The sequence below is a fragment of the Peromyscus leucopus genome, chromosome 12 (genome assembly GCF_004664715.2).
Source record: "Peromyscus leucopus breed LL Stock chromosome 12, UCI_PerLeu_2.1, whole genome shotgun sequence".
Taxonomy (NCBI): domain Eukaryota; kingdom Metazoa; phylum Chordata; class Mammalia; order Rodentia; family Cricetidae; genus Peromyscus; species Peromyscus leucopus.
Window position 1 is genome coordinate 52,516,263 of NC_051073.1, and position 20,620 is coordinate 52,536,882.

Sequence of the window (20,620 nt, forward strand, 5' to 3'; positions counted from 1 at the left end):
CCTCCCAAACAGTTCCACCAACTGGGGACCAGTTATTGAAATCTACGAGCCTATAGAGGCCATTCCCATCCAAACCACCGTACTTTAAAGACACTCCCCAAAAGCATAAATGGGATTATGGATGATTTTTAATTTTGTTTTAATGCCTTGCTTTACTTTTCCAAAGTTCGCATAAAGAGCTGTATTGGTTTTAGGATCAAGTTTCACTTCCGCCTAGAAGGCAGCGCAGGCAGAGGCCATGTGACTTCTAGAGCTGGAACACTTGGCTTCCACGCTTGCTCCACCCCTGTGCAGCAGACAGGTGGCATGGATTAGCACCTCTGTGGGCCGAAGGGTCCCCTTTTATAACACAGCAATAATAACAGGAAATAGTCGGTGAGATTTCTGGGGACAGGGGCGGTCAGATATGACCTCACTGTAAAGGGTGTGTCTAGGGCTTAGGAAGTGCTGACCCTTGTGATGGGAAGAAAAGACCAAGCTTAAGGACACAGGTAAGCTGAAGCTTGTGCCTTCCTGTCTTCTTATGAGGTTAGAGGAGAAAGACTCAACGGGAGGCAGGAACAAGCTGATGAGGAACTGACTGCGGACTCTCTTTTGCTCGTGGATCATAGCCCTTTATTGCGGTGCCTGCCCCTCATGTGATTTAGCAATCTTTTCTTTGATCCTGCTTGGTTTTCTGGAACTGGAGTGTCAGTGTGGAGCAGAGGGTCCATCTTGATTCCTCTGCACTGTCAGGCGGGGGCCCAGGCAGCCCCACTCTCCCCCCCCCCACCCCACCCCCGGGTCTGCAGGCCTCTGACCAACTGTGGCCCAGCTGCACCTGCTGCTTTCTCATCAGCTCTCCAGTCTGGTGCTTGCCAGCCGATCAGACACGAGGAGCTGGGCTCTGCCCACAGTGGAAATTGGTTTCTCAGAATTTACTGTTTGGCTCTGAAGCTGTGGTTGCTGAAAATGACTCATGGTCCGTTTATGATTATTTTTTCAAATAAATCACAGGCCGGGCAACCTGAAGTAGCTGAAAGTCCCAGTGGCCAATTCAGTTCTCAGCGTGTGTGGACCCTTTGACTTGACTGTTTAATGTAGCAGAAGAGGCCCCAAGCAACTGACAGTGGTCACCTGGTGGCCATATAAGGACAACACGCTGAAAAGTAACCAATCATAATGGATGGTCCACATCTGGCAGCTGCCCTCCCTCTTGCTCGGTGAGACTGCCCTATGCCAGTTTGCCTCTGGAGCTCACACACGGCTCAGAGAATTCAGGTGCAGACAGGCAGGCTCACACGGACACCATTCATGATGATTCACAGTCTGGCTGCAGTCATTACAGCCGGCAGAGCCTCCTACCAATTTCCCTTCCCCTCCCTTCTGCCCTCTGCCCTCATCCTCCGAGCTTTCAGGGAAGACTTACTTACTTAGTATCTGACAGCTGAGATATGTGTGCCTCTCTCCAGCCCAGCTCACGCTGTCCTAGGTACATCACTTTGTGTTGCTTTTCTGAGTGACTTACTCCAAGGCAATTCGAACAACCCAGATCCCTTACAAAATGCTCTAAAATGTCTCTCTTGGTCCTTTCTAACATATTATTCATATATATCCCACCCCCTTGAAAAACCACTTTATTGTCCTATTTATACTTAGTTTCCTTATTGAGGTTTAATACATATAGTTGACCAGTAAGTCCTGAAACTTTGCCGAGCATAAGAATTTAACAGCAGCAGGGGCAGCCTGTTAGGCCTGGGATGGGCAAGGGTTGGGGTTGGAGAAGCACCTAAGCAGACTAGGTCCTGCCACCTCACACTGTTGTGTCCCCTCCTCCAGGTGAGACCTCGGATTTGGTAACTCTACCTAGGAGGCTGGGAGTCTGCGTGCTTTATTTGGTTATGGCCTAAACGTCTTTGGTCTGGGTGGGCACAGACACATTCTTCTCAGCTAGCCATGTAGTAGATTTACAGCTTGCCTGGATGTGGGGACTATTTATAACATCACTGTAGTGTAAATTTGAATCCAAGAGCTTCGAGCCTGGCATGTGGGAAGCAGTCAGTTTTCTTGTGAGTGAAGCTAGCTATCTATGCAGGAGCTCATCACATCTCAATGAGAGTTATGATGGTTTGTCTTGTTTTTTCTATTTTTCTTTTACTGAAAATAATTTTTTTCGTACAGTACATTCTGATTTTTCCCTCCCTTGATTCCTCCCAGATCCTCCCCACCTCCCCTCCCAACAGAATCCACACCCTATGGTTAGAAAACTGGCATCTAAAGAATAATAATAAAATAAGATAAAACAAAAGTAATGGTTTTTTAAATCAATGAATCAATCTTCAAATATGAGGCATGGCCACTTCTTAACTGGCATATGGGGAACTTTGATCAGGAGGCTGTTAATAGATGAGTCACTAAATAAGTTAAACAAAGCTGAACTCGCTTCCTTTTGTTTAAACAAAAGCATCAGGGACTCCAGGAGGAGCCGCTGTGGTTAATGCTCATCTCACAAAGTAACTGTGGGAAATGCATGGGCTTTGAGCCAGAGGCCGGAGCACGACCCCAGCTCTCTATCTGTGGGCTACCTGGTTAGGCCAACGTTTTAGGTCGTGAGTTTCTTTCATTTCTCACTAATGTTGGCTCTGTTAAAGACTCGGGGCTGCAGTCAGACTCGGGTAACTTAAATACACCAAGACCTTCCTCAAACTGTAAAGTTCTGAGCAGACATCGTGTTTTCAATACCTAGGAAAAGGTCCAAGGTGTTAGAACGGCAGAGTATAGTGTACTATCGGGCAACAGAGGAGGGGAATAATTTTGACTGGGATAATTCATTCATAGCTAGCAGCTGAATGGAATGCCAGAAGCAAACAGGCGCACAGGTGTTCGGGATTGTTTTTCTGACACCATGTGCTATTCATTTACTTGTTGTTTGCTATGAGCAGGAAGACGGGTGTGACTGGAGATCTGGGAATGCCAATCTTCAAGAGAAGACGCTGTCAAAGATGAGTTCAGTATGGTGCAATGATTTGACTTGGGACTTCAGAAATCTCACTGTCATTATACGTTGGTAGACACCATTGAGATATATTCCATTTTAAGCCCCAGGGAGAAATGCCACTAAAGAAAGGGCTTGGAGAGGTCACGCAGTAATTTCCCTGTAGAGAATTTTAGCACTATCCCGAGAAAGCATGAGATCACGCGGTTTTTATGTGATGATGTATTAGTTGTCCAAGCAGTAGACGCTGGGCAGTTCTTGCTCCCCTGTGATAGTGTTTTGATGACTGGCTTGAGATTTAGTCAGAAGAGCTCTGGGTTTTTAGCAAGAAAGATGTTTCCGTCGCATGGTCATATGGTGAATCAGAAATTCTAGAACATTGGAGCGCCTCCTGTATGCTCAGCATAGCACCAGGTACTAGAGAGTTCAATGTGCCCTACTTTGTAACCTGACTCCATCTTTGTTTTTCAGGAGAATGGTGAGTAAAACAACAAAACAAAATAAAAACAACAACAAAAAAAACCTCTAGAAGTCCACAGACCTGGTGTGAGGACCACTGTACATTTGTTATCTTATTCATTTAGCCAAATCTACTGAACCCTTGTCCTGCAGCAGGGACTCACATGCTTTACAGAGCTAATGTGACAGTGGCAGCCGGCCAGACAGTGAGCCCCCCCCCCCCCGTCCCGCCCCCCAGCCATGGTGGCCCGGGACTGGAATCCCAGCCCTAGGAAGACTGAGGCAGGAAGATTCCAAGTTTGAGGCAAGCCTGTCTCAAGAGAAAAAAAGCAAAGGGTGATGGAGTCCCTCCGGCAGAGATGAGTGAAGACAGGCCAGGCAGAGAGCACAGGGTGTATACAAGCCTAACAGTGGAAGAAAAAAAAAAACGCACAAGCCACGACACAGCTTGGGGGGGGGGGGGGGGCTGGACAGGAAGAGTCTTGTGGGCTCCGCTGTGGACATCCGCCTTCCTCATAAGTGGTAAAGGGAGCCACTGAAATGATTTCGTGGCGGGGTGGGGGTGGGTGTAGACCTAAAGAGATGAGTGCTTAAAAACGATGGCCATTTTAAATAGCCCGTGCTGGATGTCTTTCTGGGAGGGCTGAGGTCGCGATGGAGGAGGTGGGAGCACACGATAGAGGATTCGGGGAGGGAAGTTAGGACCGTGCAGCAGTAGTGGAGGTGAGGGAAATGATTTTAAAAAACTCAGACACAAGGTGGTGTTGGTGGTAAAGAAGAGAGCTGGGCCAGGCTGAGACGAGGAAGAGCCGACAGCAAGAAGGAAACAGTTTTCTTTTCTTTCCTCCCTACCTTCTTGTCTCTCCAAGCTCTAGGTCCACTTTTAGATGTGTTTTTCTTTTTTCTTTTTCTTTTCATATTTATCTTTCCAACTTACATCCTAGCGTGAGGAAATGGAAGAGATTGGAGTTGTTTTTTTATTTTAAAAAAAGTTTTTTTTTTTTTTTTTTTTTTTTTTAATTCATTTTACATACCAACCACGGATTCCCCCTCTCATCCCTCCTCCCTCCGGCTTCCGCCCCACACCTTTCCCTCCAATCCACCCCCCCAACATCTCACCCTCCCCACCACCCTCCACCCTCCCCCGCCCCCCTGCCCCATCATCTCCTCCTCCGACAGGGGAAGTCCTCTCATGGGGGGTCAACTAAGCCTGGTACATTCAACTGCGGTAGGACCAAGCTCCTCCCCCTGCATCAAGGTAGAGCAAGGTGTCGCACCATAGGTAATGGGTTCCAGAAAGCCAGCTCATGCACCAAGGATAGATCCTGATCCCACTGCCAGGGGCCCCTCAAACAGGCCCAGCTACACAACTGTCTCCCTGCAGAGGACCTAGTCGGGTCCCATGCAGGTTCCACAGCTGTCTGTCTAAAGTTTGTGAGTTTGAACCTATGAGCTTGGTTCAGCTGTCTCTGAAGATTTGCTCGTCACGGTCTTGACCCGCCCTGCTCATAGAATCCCTCTTCCCTCTCTTTGACTGTGCTCCCCGGGCTCAGCCTGGTGCTTGGCTGTGGATCTCTGCATCTGCTTCCATCAGTTACTGCATGAAGGCTCTCTTGGTCAAATCAGAGCTGGCAGAGTGTGTCTCAGGGAGCAGCTGCAAGGGGTGGGAGGTGGGGGCATCTGGAGTTGTTATTTTTTAAAGGCAAAATTCGTACCACAGTGTGGTTGTGTTTACATTATTACCCATGGCAAAGACCGAAGAAGTTTGAATACGGTTTGCAAATGATGAGGTATGTTAGCTCAGGCAAGTCCCACAGAACGTCTAGAAGACAGGCACAGTGGCATTTGACGTGTTAGGCTTCCTTAAGAATTCAATGAAGTAATAAATACAAAACCATTGACATAGAACCTAGCCGTCACTGATCACAGCTTCTAGCTGAGAATCTGTGTTAATTACCTGTCTCGCTGCTGAAACAAAATATCCGACAAAAGCAACTTAGAGAAAGACGGATTTGTTTGTGTTTGTTTGGTTTTTTGAGACAGAGTTTCTCTGGGTCAATTTGGTTCCTGTTCTGGATCTCGATCTGTAGACCAGGCTGGCCTTGAACTCACAGAGATCCGTGTGGCTCTGCCTCCTGAGTGCTGGGATTAAAGGCGTGTGCCACAGCCACCCGGCTGTGGGTTTGTTTTTTAATATTGATTTTTATTTATGTGAGGCTGTGCGAGTGTACGCCACATGTGCTGCAGGTACCCAAAGTCAGAAGGGAATGTCAGATCTGAAGCTGGAGTTCCAGGAAGTTGCGGGTGCTGGGAAGTGAACTCAGACCCTCAGTTTCTGAGTTGTCTCTCCAAACCTAACATGGATATTTCTCATTTGGGAGCATTTCTCAGGGAGGATGATAGCAAGCAGCCGCTAACGCAGTTGGACACCCATCCCATAAGCTCTCAGAATGTCTGTAGAGGTCATGCGCTGTTTCTGCTGATAAAGAAATTGAGGCTAGGGAAGCCAATGCTTTTCCTGTGGAGGTAACACACAAGTTGTGCCTCAAGGGCTCTCTAGCAGGCCCGGGCGTGACAAACACGGCGCTGACAGGCTTTACCTTTTACCCTTCACCCTTGCTAAAACCGTTAGATTATATTTCTAAAGTTAGCCCCAAGGTTTATTCCCTTATTTGGGCACTGACTCATTCTTGAGACAAAACACCAAGGTCCAACAATCAAAATTCATTATTTGGCTAACATGTCCATTCAGGATTCACCAGCTCACCCTAGCACAGACTCCCCCTTTCCCCTTAAAAACCCACTGCTATTTAAAAAAACAAAAACAAAAACAAAAAACCACCTGCTTGTGTGTTTGCTGCTGCTTGGGATCTGTCTTTGCAGCCCCCTACCCCCGGCAGAGAATCTGGTTTCTGGGGCTGCTCTCCCTTACAGGGGCCCTGACACCCATGCTTATTCCTTTATCGAGTCATGCACTCAACTGAGTACAAATTGTATGATCCTGGCTCATAGTTGCTTGACTTTGGTGGATGGGAATCTCTGGTCAAGCTTTCACATAGACCAACTGTGGTGTGTGGCACTGTTAGAGGTTTTCAAATGGCAATCCATGGGCTAACTGGACTGAAAATTGCTACCGATCTCAACAAAATGCATAATAAAGTAAGTTTAAGTTAAAATATCTCCCCAGCTTTCCATTATGAGATGGTTATTATGCAGGGTGTGGTGGCGCACACCTTTAATCCCAGCACTAGGGAAGCAGAGGCAGGAGATTGAGGCCAGCCTGGTCTACATAGCAAGTCCCAGGATAGCCAGGGCTACACAGAGAAATCCTGTCTTGAAAACAACAACAGAAAAAAAAGGAAGGAAGGAAGAAAGAAAGAAGAAAGGAAGGAAGGAAGGAAGAGAAATGATTATTACAACAGATCTTTTTCTTATTTTTGATGTTTAAGGGAGAATTGCTACTTTATATGTTTCTTTTTCTCTCTGTGTGTGTGTGTGTCTGTATTTATGTGTTAAAACACTTAGTGCTTGGTTTAATTCAGGCAGTAAAGGAAATGATATAAGTAAATAACAGAGGTTCTGCTCTGGCAATATAAATACTAAATACCTTTAAAAAATCTTTCTAGTGTGAAGAATTTAAGATAAAGCAAGATTAGGAAACAATTAAAAGTATATAGTTTTATTGTCAAGCCAAATTTTTTTTTTCTTTTTGGTTTTCTGAGACAGGGTTTCTCTGTGTAGCTTTGCGCCTTTCCTGGAACTCACTTGGTAGCCCAGGCTGGCCTTGAACTCACAGAGATCCGCCTGGCTCTGCCTCCCGAATGCGCAAAAAAAAAATTCTTAAAAGCCAAAAAACAATGAGAAATACTTATTCAGGCGGGAGGAGCCAATTGTAAATTCTGAGTAAGGTGGGAAGTGGCCAACTTACCTAAAGGAAGTGGTTCTATTCAGTAGAAATAGGAGATAGGGGAAAAGTGACCCCCCCTCCCCTCCCCAAAGAGATCCCAGTAAATACAAGTGTCTGTCTTACTCATGGGACGCAGCAAAAGAGAACTATCTCCTGAGAACTTTATAATAGGGAGTTGCTCTCACTGGAATTAAGGCTAGCGTTCCCATGACCAATATGAGCTGAGAAATCCCAGACTGAGCATTTAAATGATTCTGGGTTGGCTATTGCCTCCAGGTGCCCAGTTAAAGCAGGTACCAATCCTCCCTGAAGGCAGGCACATTGATTCCAGGCCTCAAAGAATTTCCAGAATTATCATTCCAATTAGCAGCACAGAATTAAAAAGAAAAATACCACAAAATAAATGAGGAAGAATCAAGAAACAGAAACAGAACTGTAAAAAGTTCAGAGGGAGCTGGAGAGAACACTGACTTCTCTTCCAGAGCATCCACATTTGAATCCCAGCACCCACATCGTGGCTAACACCTGTCTATAACTCCAGTTCCAAGGGCTCTGACACCCTCTTTTGGCCTTTGTAGGCACCAGGCACACGTGTGGTACACAGACATGCAGGCAGACAAAACACCCACACACATAACCAATCCATCAGTCAATCTTTTTAAAAGTTCAGATATTAGAAACGAGCGTAGCTAGGGACTGGAGAGCCAGCTCAGCAGTTGAGCGTGCTCGCTGCTCTTCCTTCCACAGGACCCGTCCTTTGTGCCCCACTACCACAAAGCTCTGTATCTTCCTCTGACAGTTCCCACGCCTTTCATTGAGTTGGCTAAGAACCTAGGTCACTTCCCAAAGTGGTTTGGTTCCCTTGTAACGGTGTAACTAGAGGGAGAAGAAGTTTGGCCAGTTCAGGCCACGAGAAACTAACTTTTCACTATCGTCTGTATGGCTGGTGAATTATGCCTTGAAATATTCCTGGGATATTCTTCTATTCCAGTGTCTCTGTGACAAACCCAGATAATTGCAGAATCGCGGTGAGACGCTTCCCTCTTACTTGGATCTCTTAAGTGATAACTTTCTTGAATGACTACTGTCCTGAAATCCTAACACCACAGGTCACACCCATCACCCACTGCCGCCCTCAGATGCAGAATTACTGTCCTTAATTCTCAGGCTGGCCACCTTCCTTTTCAATGCTGCAGGCAGATCTTAACCACAGGAAGTAGCGACGTTCTTGTAGTCATCTTTCCCAGAGGGGTGAAACATGCTTAGTTGACGCTTACACAGCCTGGGTACAATAATCAGTGGCCCTTACGGGAAGGAGATCTTCCAATGGAGCCATGAGTGCTCTCCTCTCTAGTTGATGTCTCATTGATTCTCACAGTTCGTTTTCTGAACATGATCCCCAACAGGCAGAATACACTTGGGCTATCACCCGGCTGCCAACTTCCTTTGCTACATAAGAAAGCAAAACTCACAAACAAATGCGTCTTCTGTGGAATAACTCCACAGAAGTACACTATGACTCTTACCCAAATACATTCACCGGTGTTTTATATATTTCTTTGTGAAAACCCCCCACTCCTTTATTTATAATTAGAGAAACTATTTCTGACAGTATGTGATTTTCCATGAAATGATGTTAATAAGTACTCATCATTTGTAAGGGTGAACACAGGCAAACACAGAAATGTAAGATATGATCTGTTGATAGGAAACTTGTTTTTCTAACTGGAAGATAGGTCTGACGTTTTAACATGAATGTTATGTTGGAAAAAAAATAGATGCTTTTGGAATGCTAACATATGTCACCAAGTCAGGAAACAGAGCTGGTATTACAAGATCACATTCATTCGGAGAAAAACATCTACAATTGCCCTGTAGCCAGCAAATGTGTGTGCATGATCACAAAGGCATCACACTAGCAGAGGGAACTCAGAGTACTTTCCTTGCGACCAGAGAAGACAGAAACTTGACACCTAAGCCAGGCATAACCACCCGCAAAGGTCACTCATAAATTAATATTTAAAAGGAAATGAGTTGTCTATGCTGAACTCTCTCTCTTTTTTTTTTTAACATGTGCTGTTCTTTATATGTGTTGGCTCATCATTTTAAAACTACCTTATCATTTATTAACTTTGACCAAGGAGCTCTGGATCTTCGGTCTTGGTTAATTCTTTAGGGCATAATAAGACTAAGAATTAACAAAATCTTAAATCCATTATAAATCTTAAATCTTTTAAAGTGTATGCTTTATAGTAAATAGAGAAATCATTTTTATTCTAAGACAGCTTTATGAAAATATTTAAGACTGTTATTACAAAAATAATACATGTTATTTATTTAAACAACAAACAATAATGAACTACATAAAGGATATATAGGTGTTCTCTAGACTCTGGTCCTTTCCATCTCCCATGAATAGCCTCATGGGCATCCTTTCAAATGTGGGTTTATTTATTATTTTTATGTAACACTGTATCTGGGAGATATTTTAATAGCTGTAACACACAGAATCAGCATATTATACAGTATTTCACAGGATGGGTATATTGTAATGTACTTTTACTGATGAACACTTAAGCAATTTTCAATGTCTTACATGTAGGCACAAACATGATGATTTTCTTTTGCACACAGTTTTACATATCTGTGAGAATACTTTTCTAGGATAGAGTACTAAAAATGTAATTAACGTCAAGAATTATATATTTTATATATTCACATGTTGTATTTGTATAAAAACTGTTTCTCTCAGTGTTTCATGAGAGCTGTGTCCTATTACTTTGTTAGTAAACTCCTCTTTGGCCTCATGTCACCTAGAATTCTGCTGATTTGGGCCTGGAGAAGCTGTGGACAGAGGGCTGAAGAATCTGAGACCACAGAGGCAGACTCGGTGCCCACCTGGGAAGGCCACGGGGCTGACTGCACCAGTGCCCTGAGAAAATGAGTCAGAAGAAATCAAGGACTTCAGAGTTGAGTGAAAATGAGAATGAGAATGCTGAGTGTTCAAAACTATGGGACGAAAAGTCACCCCCCTCTTACGACTGAATCCTTTCGTAATCTTATATACTGCAATAAAGTGTGTTCACTTGCGTGTGGCTTCTTATCTCCTTGGAAATCACATCATTTGCTTGGCACTGTTCTTACATTCTACAGTCTTTCTTTTCAGTTGATTCTTATCTGTTAAAGGAGGGTTCTCTAGAAGGATTTCCCATGACATTTATATTCAAAGGTTTTGTCCCCCCTCCTCCCCCATCAAGTATAGAAATATTATCATGCCAGGCAAAAGTGGAGTCTTAGACAAGCTTTCACAGACCTTATCTCCAGCAGGGCTCTGTGTTGAGTGAAGGAACAATTATGGTTAAAGCCTTTCCCACATTCCTCATGGACATATGCCTTTCCTGCACCCTGGGCCACACTGTCATGGCAGAGCAAAGAGGTAGCTGAAGGTCTCCCTGCAATTGTAGTATAGTTGGCTCTTCTCTGGGTTATCTGATGTGGCCTGTATCTTAAACATATCCCCATCCCCATGACATACTCATGGGGCTTTACCCCTTGGAATCCTGGGTGCAGGCACAGAACAGAGTCTGTCTTTTCACAAAGGGCTTCTCCACATACCTGACTTCCACTCACAAGCCTGAGTCCAGTGTGAAGCTGGTGATTCTTGCTAAACTTTCCCCCATATCTCCCATATTAGTGGAGGGTCTTCTCCATGGTCTTCAAGTTACATTCAGAGAGTATCTATGACAGAAACCTTTCTAAACTCTTAAGCGTGTCTTCATCTGTCTCCAGCCTGTTGTATTGGGACTCACCATTGTAGCAGAAGATTTTGTCCTACCAACAGCTCCCAAATAAACAAACTGAGGCTTATATTAATTGCAAATGATCGGCCAATAGCTTGGGCTTGTTACTAGCTAACTCCTACATTTATGTTAACCCATATTTCCTATGTATGCTTTGTCACGTGGCTTGGTACCTTTTCTCATGTACAGTATGTCCATCTTGCTTATCTCTGCATCTGTTGGTAACTCTCCAGCTCCACCCTTCTTCCTCACAATATTCTCAGTTTAGCTCTCCCGCCTAACTTTATGCTGTTTAGCTATTGGCCAGTCAGCTTCTTTATTAAACCAATCATAGCAACATCCATTCACACAGTGTAAAGGAATATTCTATACACTATCCTAAGGAGAGCCTCCCCCCAACTCCCACCATGAGAGCTGCTCTGAGTGTATTTCAAATGCCCTCTCTCTCTTTCTAACCACCCTTCCCAATTCTTGCATCATCTCATCTTGAGGACCTTTTCCACCATAAGTCTGTCTTCTAGAATGAGGTTGGCCACTCTTGGGTTCTGCTTTGACACCAGGACATTTGGTAAAGATCTCTTCTTGAATTTCACCAGTGTGCTACAGTTACTGGTTGATTAACTCATGTTTGTATGCTATGGGACTAGAAGTCTATAGATCTCCTGCCACCTCTAAGTTTAGGGTCCTTTGGACTCTCCCCCCCAGTCCTTCTAGCTGAAGGTCATGGTTTCATCTGATGCTTCCTCAATGGAGCAAGACAAAAAGTCCACACAGCAACTGCTCAGAGAATACCTTGCACTGTAGGTACCACCTTTTACATTTTTGGAGGTTGATTTATCTGTTATTGTGGAAGAAAACTCACACCAGCTGTGTTAGGGAGAAACTTCAACCTTGCTCTCAAACCTGCACATTGAATATGCAAACATAGGATTTAGTCAAGCCTGGTACAGGGGAGAAAAAGGATCCTATGTAAAGCTTTAATCTATCTCCTCACTCATAACCGACTGTACCCAAGGGTGGAATATTTAAGTCAGTTCAGTTAAAACACTGAGTGTGGAGAAAGCACAGAAATTCGGGAATACTTTTAGACTGTTGGTTCTTTAATTAGTGAAATCACTTTGACAAAGCTTGGCCCCATGTCCTGAAAGTCTCTTGAAAGCCAGGTTTTCTATGAGTACCAAGAAGTTTGAAGATGGCTTCTTAAACAATACAACATTATTTAGCTGCATAGGAATGTGCTGTTTTCCCTGGGGTAATCAAGGAATCATGATAATTTATGTTCCAGAATCCTCAAAAATTGAAAGCCAAGCTCTTTGGACTTAGTAAGGAGGGGAGGCACCATGTGGAGAAAGGCTGCAAGGGTTTGAGCAGGGACCTCACCCAGTTCCATCTCCTGGCCGAAAGAGAAGTAAGGAATAAGAGGCCACTTTGAAGGTTCTGGGGACCACAGAGAAGAAAAGCATTGCTGGTCACTGACACACCGAGAGCTGGACCTCTACCCCATTTACTCCTCCTAGAAGCTATTTATTTACTCATCTCTGAGAACATGACTGTGATTGGTTATAACTTGACTTTGTCTGTAATTAACCACAACCCCCCAAAAGAGGGCACACCTGTGAGGAGTTTCTGCTTAATTTGAAGTGGAAAGATCTACACCTAATTGGATCTTTGAGGTAGGAAAAGACCCTTGTAATCCAGATCTTGAGGCAGGAAGACAAATCTTTAAACGAGATCTGATTCGGGACACACCTTCTTCTGGAAGCCTACAGCAGAAGGACATGGAAGAAGGAAGTTTTCACGCTTTGCCTGCTTGCTCTCACTTTGCTAGCAAGTCATTCCTTCACTGGCATTAGAGCCTACTTCTTTGGAATTCCAGTGTATCTTGAAGACAAGCTGAGTGTGGACTGAGCAACTACTGGATTTTTGGACTTTCCATTCATAGATAACCATTGTTGGATTAGCATAGTCTGTAAGTCATTCTAATAAATCTCATATATGTATATATTCATTCTATAAGTTCTGTTACTCTAGAGAACCCTAGCGAATACAATGACTGACTGAAGAGGAGACAGTATAAAGCTGCTGGCATTGAAAGGCTCCCAGCGAGACAGGCTGGCGGGTTGACTTGGAGCGAATACTTAAATTGTCTCGTCTTTCAAGAAGGCTTGAACTTCTATCTCCAAAGTTGAGAAGAAGTGTCGACAGGCCGCCGATAACCTCTTAATTTTTATTTTATTTACTGATTTAAGGTAGTATTAGTATAATGATTCATAATTGAGAGCATGTACAGCGGGGATTTTTATTGGTATTACCTGCTCAATCACTGTCACAACATATGCAAATATTGGGGTACGAGAAATAAAGCATCAGGCAGACAGACAAAGTGGAAAAGCCAAGAGTATTCCCATCCAAATCAGTGCAGTCAGGAGCCAAGGCAGAGGGCTCAGCATTGCGTTGCAAACAAGACCGTCCCTGGATGGGAGCCAGGGCATCTCAGGCAGCTTCACACGTGCTGGTCTGTCTTGGTCAGCACAGGTGCCCCTGTCCTCCATCTCAGGATGGCACGCAGATGATGGAAAAGCTCTCTCTGACAGTGGTCACTGTCGGTCTCTGCTCTCAATGGCATTCCTTTTTAAGAGTTACAGAAAGGCCAGTTACAACATACCTGTGCAGAATGGGCGATCACAAAATGAGTTAGCTGTGCTTATTGGAAATGATTGTTATTTTAGATGAATTTCTCTTTCAATATAGAGTTTCTAAGTGATAAATAGCAGCTTCAGGGTTGAAAAATATTTTCAGTCATCTGAACTGCCAATAGCAATGCTTGAAAGTCTCCTGAATATCTCAGCAGGCAGTTGCTACAATTAGGTCACATCAGTAGCTATACCCAAAGTCTCCTACGTGAGTGCTCTCAGGGAAGTTCTCACAGGGCTTCTGTGTCGCTGACACTACTGAAGCCATTACAAGTGACCCGAGTGCCATAACTGTAAACGACATCTGCAGTTTAGGGTCATTGGATACATCCGTGGTCAGGATGCTCCTTGGCCTTTCTCTGCCTCCCTTTAGCACTGAACATAAACACAGACCATTTCTCTAACATTAGACTATTTGAGCACTTAACCAGACTTTCCAAAGTGTTGGATATGGCAGAGGGACTCCCACACAGAGAGTGACTTATACCCCAGGCTTCTCTTTTAGTTTTTTTTTTTTTTTAAGTCCTAAAATTGGTTCATGGTGATGGTCACTTCTGTGAAGGCACCGAATTGGCCAGGCTGGCTGGACCCCTGGAACCTCATCTCTGTCTCCCAGAGCTGGGGCGGCAGGTAAGTGCTACCACACTCAGTTATTTTCCTTGGGTTCTGGGGGTCTGGAATGAAGTTCTTGTGCTTCTGCAGTGGGCACTTCATCCACGGAGCCATCGTCTTGGCCCTTAACTCCACTCCAAACTGGGTCTGCAGAGCTAAAGGTAGGAGCTGAGGCACCACTTGGCTGTGCAGGTCCAGTCTCACAGGGTCACAGCAAAGTCTGTAAGAACCACAGCTGTCCCTCGTCAGTATCTACTCCCATCCCCTCAGGAGATATTACATCCAGATGTGTTCACTATAAAAGTGTGTGCTCTGTACTCCAGAACTGTTCTGTGGAAAGTCAGCAGGAGCAGAAAATTCTCATTATTTAGTTTTAGGATTTGTCCCTTGAATCCAGCTACAACCACAAAGGATTGGAGTCTGTGGCTCTGAAGATCCGGAGCAGGTCATTTCCATCTGGGATGTCCCTATCATCTCAGATGCTTGTAAAATTCTTTTCTTCCTGGTACTCTGTTCTTCATGAACTCACTTATGTCGAAGGCCTGGAGACTCTCTGGGATTTATATGATAGGAATGTTCAGGTCAAAAAGCTTTTGGTTTGCAGCATTGGCCTACCACACTGTATAAAGCACAGAGAATAGAGAAGGGTCCCACACGTGAAAGACTCCACACTTCACTGCCATAATGAGGCTGTCGCTCCACAGGGTCTTGCTGAATCTAATCTAACAAATCCCAGGGCAGCTTGAGGATTTTCAAGAAGACCCACAGTAAGAGGCAGAATTCGTAAAACACGATTCCATCCGTAACTTCAATTTGAGCTTTAAATGCTGCTGCTGTATAGACCTCTGGGCTCCGTTTTAATTTAGTGTACCATGGATTCTCTACCTCCGGAGTGGCAGGTCACTTGCTAAAGTCAGATCCCATTTTGGCAGTATTGAATGATCATGCTGCTAAGATCTTGGTGACTCACTCCTATTTCCATCCTTCCCAATAAACCGCTCCTGCCATCTACCACGGGCTAAGGTGGGGAAGAAGAGGTCCTGAATGCAGCTCATACTAAAGTCCAAGCTGGGGACTTCCCAAGCTATGCCTTCTCATTCATGCTGTCCTAGCCCTTGACCATAGTTCCTTATTTCCCTGTTCAATTAGAAGCTGTTTTAATGGTTGTCCAAACGTCTCACAGTTGTCAATTAGAAGAGCCTGGCACTAAGAAGGGTGTTTTTATTTGATGACTTTATTTGAGGTCCCTTTGGAGAGTTTTTGGCTACTCTACAGAAGGAGCAAACAGCTGACTGCTTTGATGCCCTCTCTGGGCCTGAAACATGACAGACTGATGTATTCCAAGTCATTCTCTCTACTCAGATGCTCTTTAAGACAGTACTCAGGTTGTGTGTGTGTGTGTGTGTGTGTGTGTGTGTTTATTGTGCCATACAGGTTGAAACTCTTCCTGGGAGCTGCTATCTCATAATACTTCATCATCTGATACTCAGAACAAGGGTCTCCTGAGGCACCTCCCTTTTAACTTGCCTCATGAAAGAGGAGTACACATCTCTCAAAACACCCAGCTGCTCTTGCTGTGGAATAATCCTTTTTTTTACATTGTGAATATGTGTACTCTCATTGGATTAATAATTGGCCAATAGTTAAGCAGGAGAGCCAGATTGAGAGGACTCTGGGAAAAAGAAGGGCAGAGTCATGAGGAGTCACCAGACAGATGCAGAGGAAGCAGGAGATGAACATGCTGTGTTAAAAAAAAAAAAAGGTACTGCCATGTGGTAGAGCATAGACAAGAAATATGGATTAACTTAAGTTGTAAGAGCTAGTTAGTAACAAGTCTAAGCTATCAGCTGGGCATTTATAATCAATAATAAATCTTTGTGTGGTTATTTGGGAGCTGGTGGTCCCAATCAAAAACTCCACCTACATGCTCTGGTCCCTAAGTATTTGTCAAACAGCCTCTTTTATTTATTCATTAGAGTTTATACGATGGACCCTGGTTCTGGCCAAGATTGAGTAACTCTGTTTCTCACTAGCCTTTCCTTTTGCACCTTAAAGAAAAAAAATCCTGTACTAACCCAGAAAGTCCAGGTAGCCCCTGAAAGAGCACTGCCTCAGACCTGCCGATATGATGGGTTATACAGCGGTGCACTCTCCAGGTTTCTTTTGCTTCCCATATATCCTGAGCTGCTGGCTACAAGACAAGTCTACAGCTCGGGACTCTGAATAGGCAAGGACAAAAGCAGCTCTAAGAGCAGAAACGCTATTGATAACATTTGGTTTCCTTCCTGCAAATACCCTTAAAAGGAATACAATGACCAACTTGTGGTGACAGGTGTGTGGCATACAAAAGAAATGAAGGGCCCAGCAAGACAGCTGAGCAGGTAAAGGTGCTGGCAGCTGCCAAGCCTGAGGACTTGAGTTCAATCCTTTGGACCCACATGGAGGAAGGAGAGAATTGATTCTTGCAAGCTCTCCTCCATCCTGGACATGTAAACCACAGTGTATGTGCATAGGTCTACATACATACATGTACAAACAAAGAAATAACATGCAATAAAAATGTTCAAAGTAAATGAAGAGAGACAAGACTAAAGAGCTAGGCAGGGCTTGTATATGCATGGAACCCTGGATACTGGATGGAGCACACTTACTTAGAAGTTTGGGTTTGTTTTGTAAATATAGAGGAATTGCCAATATAATTCAGGGAATAACAAAAAGTTCAGATTTGAGTGTTAGATGTGTTGCTTGGGGAGTTAAGGGGGCAAATTGTATATTCCAGTGATAGAAAGCTTCTATTTGGGCAGGGCATTGGTGATGTAAAGAGGGGGCTGAACTCCAGGAATTTAAGGACTTAAAAATTAGATATCAGGGGTGGTGGTGATGAATGACTAAGGTTTCAAGGATGACTCTAAGGATGTTTCTAAGTTGGATAGAACACCACCAACTAAGGTTGAGAACATGGGGGAGTGAAGTTTGGGCATGGTAGTGTTGATACAGCTTTGAATATAGTCAGTTTGATATAGTCGTGAGTCATTTGCGTGAAGAGTTCATCCATGTCATCAGTTGTACAGTCTGAGGGAAGCTATCTAGACATATTAGCACCCAGTTAAATTTGGGTTGACCGCTTGTGGCTCCTGAGTTCAGGAAACACAATCATGATGTACCCATAATTTTCTGCTGGAGCACAGACTGTGTAGATCCACAAGGGATTTTTAGATGTTTGTAGAATCACGTTTGCAAACAGGGATAGTTTGACTTCTTCCTTTCCTACATGTATCTGTTTGATTTCTTTCTCTTGTCTTATTGCTCTAGCTAACACTCTAAACACTGTACTGAATAAGAAGGTAAGAGTGAGTAGCCTTGTCTTCTTGCTCCTGAATTTTGAGAAAATACTTCTAAATTAAATATTAGTTTAATTAAAATACTTATTAAGTATTATAAATTATTATAAATTATTTTAATTTAATTAAAATACTTCACATTTAGCATGTTGGCTATAGATCTGTCATGTATAGGCTTTATTGTAACATCCCTTTTATCTTAGTTTCTTTAGGTTTAAGGCCCTTTTTCATGTCTATTGAGATAATGATGTGATTTGTGTATTTTAAACTATGTTTGCATCTGCAAGATGAAGCAAACAATCATAATGTCTTGTATTTCCAATATGTTCTTGAATTTGATTTGCAAGTATTTTATTGAGAATTTTTATGAATATATGTATCAGGGAAGTTATCCTATAGTTTTTTGGTGGTGGTTGTAGCTATCTGGTTTGGTAATGCTCTTTCCTTTTCATATTGTGGACATTTGGGAAGTATCAGCATTCTCTCTCTGTAGCTGGAGTTTTTTCTCTCCAGGTCCCACCAAACCCCGGCAGTTCGACAGCCCACTTATAAAATAAACACACAGACGCTTATATTATTTAAACTGTTTGGCCTAATGGCTCAGGCTTCTAGTTATCTAGTTCTTACAACTTAAAATAATCCATTTCTATAAATCTATACCTTGCCACATGGCTCATGGCTTACCGGCATCTTCACATGCTGCTTGTCATGGCGGCAGCGGCTGGCAGTGTCTCCTCCCACCTTCCTGTTCTCTCAATTCTCCTCTCTGTTAGTCCTACCTATACTTCTTGCCTGGCCACTGGCCAATCAGTGTTTTATTTATTGACCAATCAGAGCATTTGACATAAAGACCATCCCACAGTATCTCCCCCTCAAAGGGTTGGCAGGATCCAGCAGTGAATCTGTCCAGTCTGTGCTTTTCTTTGTGGGGAGACTTTTTTATTTTATTGCTTTGATCTCACTGTTTGTTATAGATCTATTTAAGTTGTTTTTATCTTCTTGATTTAGTTTTGGTAGGTTATATTTTTTAGAAGGATAAACAGTTTTTTTAGATTTTTCCATGTTTTGGAATACAAGTTTTCAAAGTTCACCAATGATTCTCTGGACTTTGTTGGAATCCATTGTTTTGTTTCTGACTTTATTAATTTTGGGCCCCTCTTGGTTTCCTTAGATTAGTTTGGCTATGGGTTTCTTAGAACCAACTTTTGGCTTCATTGGTTCTATGTATTGTTCTTCAGTCTGTATTTCTCTAATTTCTGCTCTGGTCTTTATTATTTCTTGCTACCTACTGTTTTTAAGTATCCTTTGTTCTTGTTTTTCTAATGCCTAAAGGTGCATCATTAGGTTATTTATTTGAGATTTCTGATACACACACACACACACACACACACACACACACACACACACATATATATATATATATATATAAATGTAAGCACACAAAGCCATAAACTTTCTTTGTAGAACTACCTGCTATATCTTAAGGGTTCTGGCAAGCTGCAGGCAAATAAGTAAGTTCCTAGCTAATGAGAGATGCTGCTTCAAAGAAGAAAAGAAGACATATGTGCTTGAGAAATGACAACTGAGGCTGTTTTCTTGCCTCCATTGGCATGTGCACTTATATATTCACATGCACACACATAGGCACATACAAGAAATATTTTTAGATGGCTGTATTACTGAAAGCAACATACAGTTTCAATGTGATCTTCTGTCAAAATTCCAATGACATTCTTCACAGAACTAGTAAAGACAATTATACAATTCATTGGAAACACAAAAGATCCTGGATAGCCAAAGCCACCCTAAGCAGAAAGAGAAATGCTGGAGGTATCACAATATTCACTTAAATCACAATATAAAGCCATAGCAACAAAAACAGTATGGTTCTGGCACAAAAACAGATGTGTAGATGAGTGGGATTGAATAGAAGACACAGAAATAAATCCAAATAGCTATAACCACCTAGTTTGTCTGTTTTCCCCCAAAAAGCCATCACAAACATACATTGGATCAAAGACAGCCCCTTCAACAAACGGCACTAGAAAAATCAGGAATCCACATATAGAAAGATGACTCTAGATTCATATTTCTCACCTTGCATAAAATCTATTCAAAGTAGATCAGAGGTCTTGATGTAAGACCAAGACTTTGAAACTGCTAGAAGAACACATAGGTAAGATAAGCAAGGATCCTGTGAAAGGATTCCAATAGCTTAGTAATAATACCAAGACTTGACAATGGAATTACATGAAATTGAAATGCCTCTGTACAGCAAATAAAACAACTACCAGACAGAATGGAAAAATAAAATCTTGGCCAACTACCCACCAAATATTAACGTGTAAATTATATAGAAAACTGTAATAATTAAGTGCACAAAAGTACAATCTAGTCAGTAAACTAGCCAATGAACTGAACAGGTTCTCAAAAGAAATGCAATGGTCAATAAGTACTTGAAAAGGTGTTGGGCCTTCTTAGGCATCAGGAGAACACAATTTATTCTGCTTTAAGAAGTCATCTCATCCCAGTCAGAATGGCTACCATTAAGAAAACAAAGACAAAGTGGGGATGGTGTCATGGGCCTATGAGGATGCGGGACGAAAGTCTATCCAATTGTGCAGACAGATGTGGGGACATTCCCACTGCTGCCCATGAGCCAGGCCTTCCCTGAACACAAAGGAGGAAGATGACGGTTAATTGAATAATTTGAATCCCAATCCTTTTGTCTCTGTCTGTTGCTGTCTGCATCTGGCTCTTAGAAATAGGCATTGCTGTCTCTCTGTTCCTCCATCAGAAGGCAGGGCAGGCTACTTAGATTCTGCATGTTTCTC

At 43.1% G+C, this 20,620-nt stretch overlaps 1 long non-coding RNA gene across 1 annotated transcript; it reads left to right on the top strand.

Moving 5' to 3' along the window:
- The first annotated feature begins 306 nt into the window (after positions 1-306).
- Positions 307-10,431, top strand: LOC119088865. Its single transcript, XR_005092599.1, has 2 exons — positions 307-491; positions 10,158-10,431. It is a non-coding gene; the product is annotated as an uncharacterized LOC119088865 (long non-coding RNA).
- Positions 10,432-20,620: the final 10,189 nt, after the last annotated feature.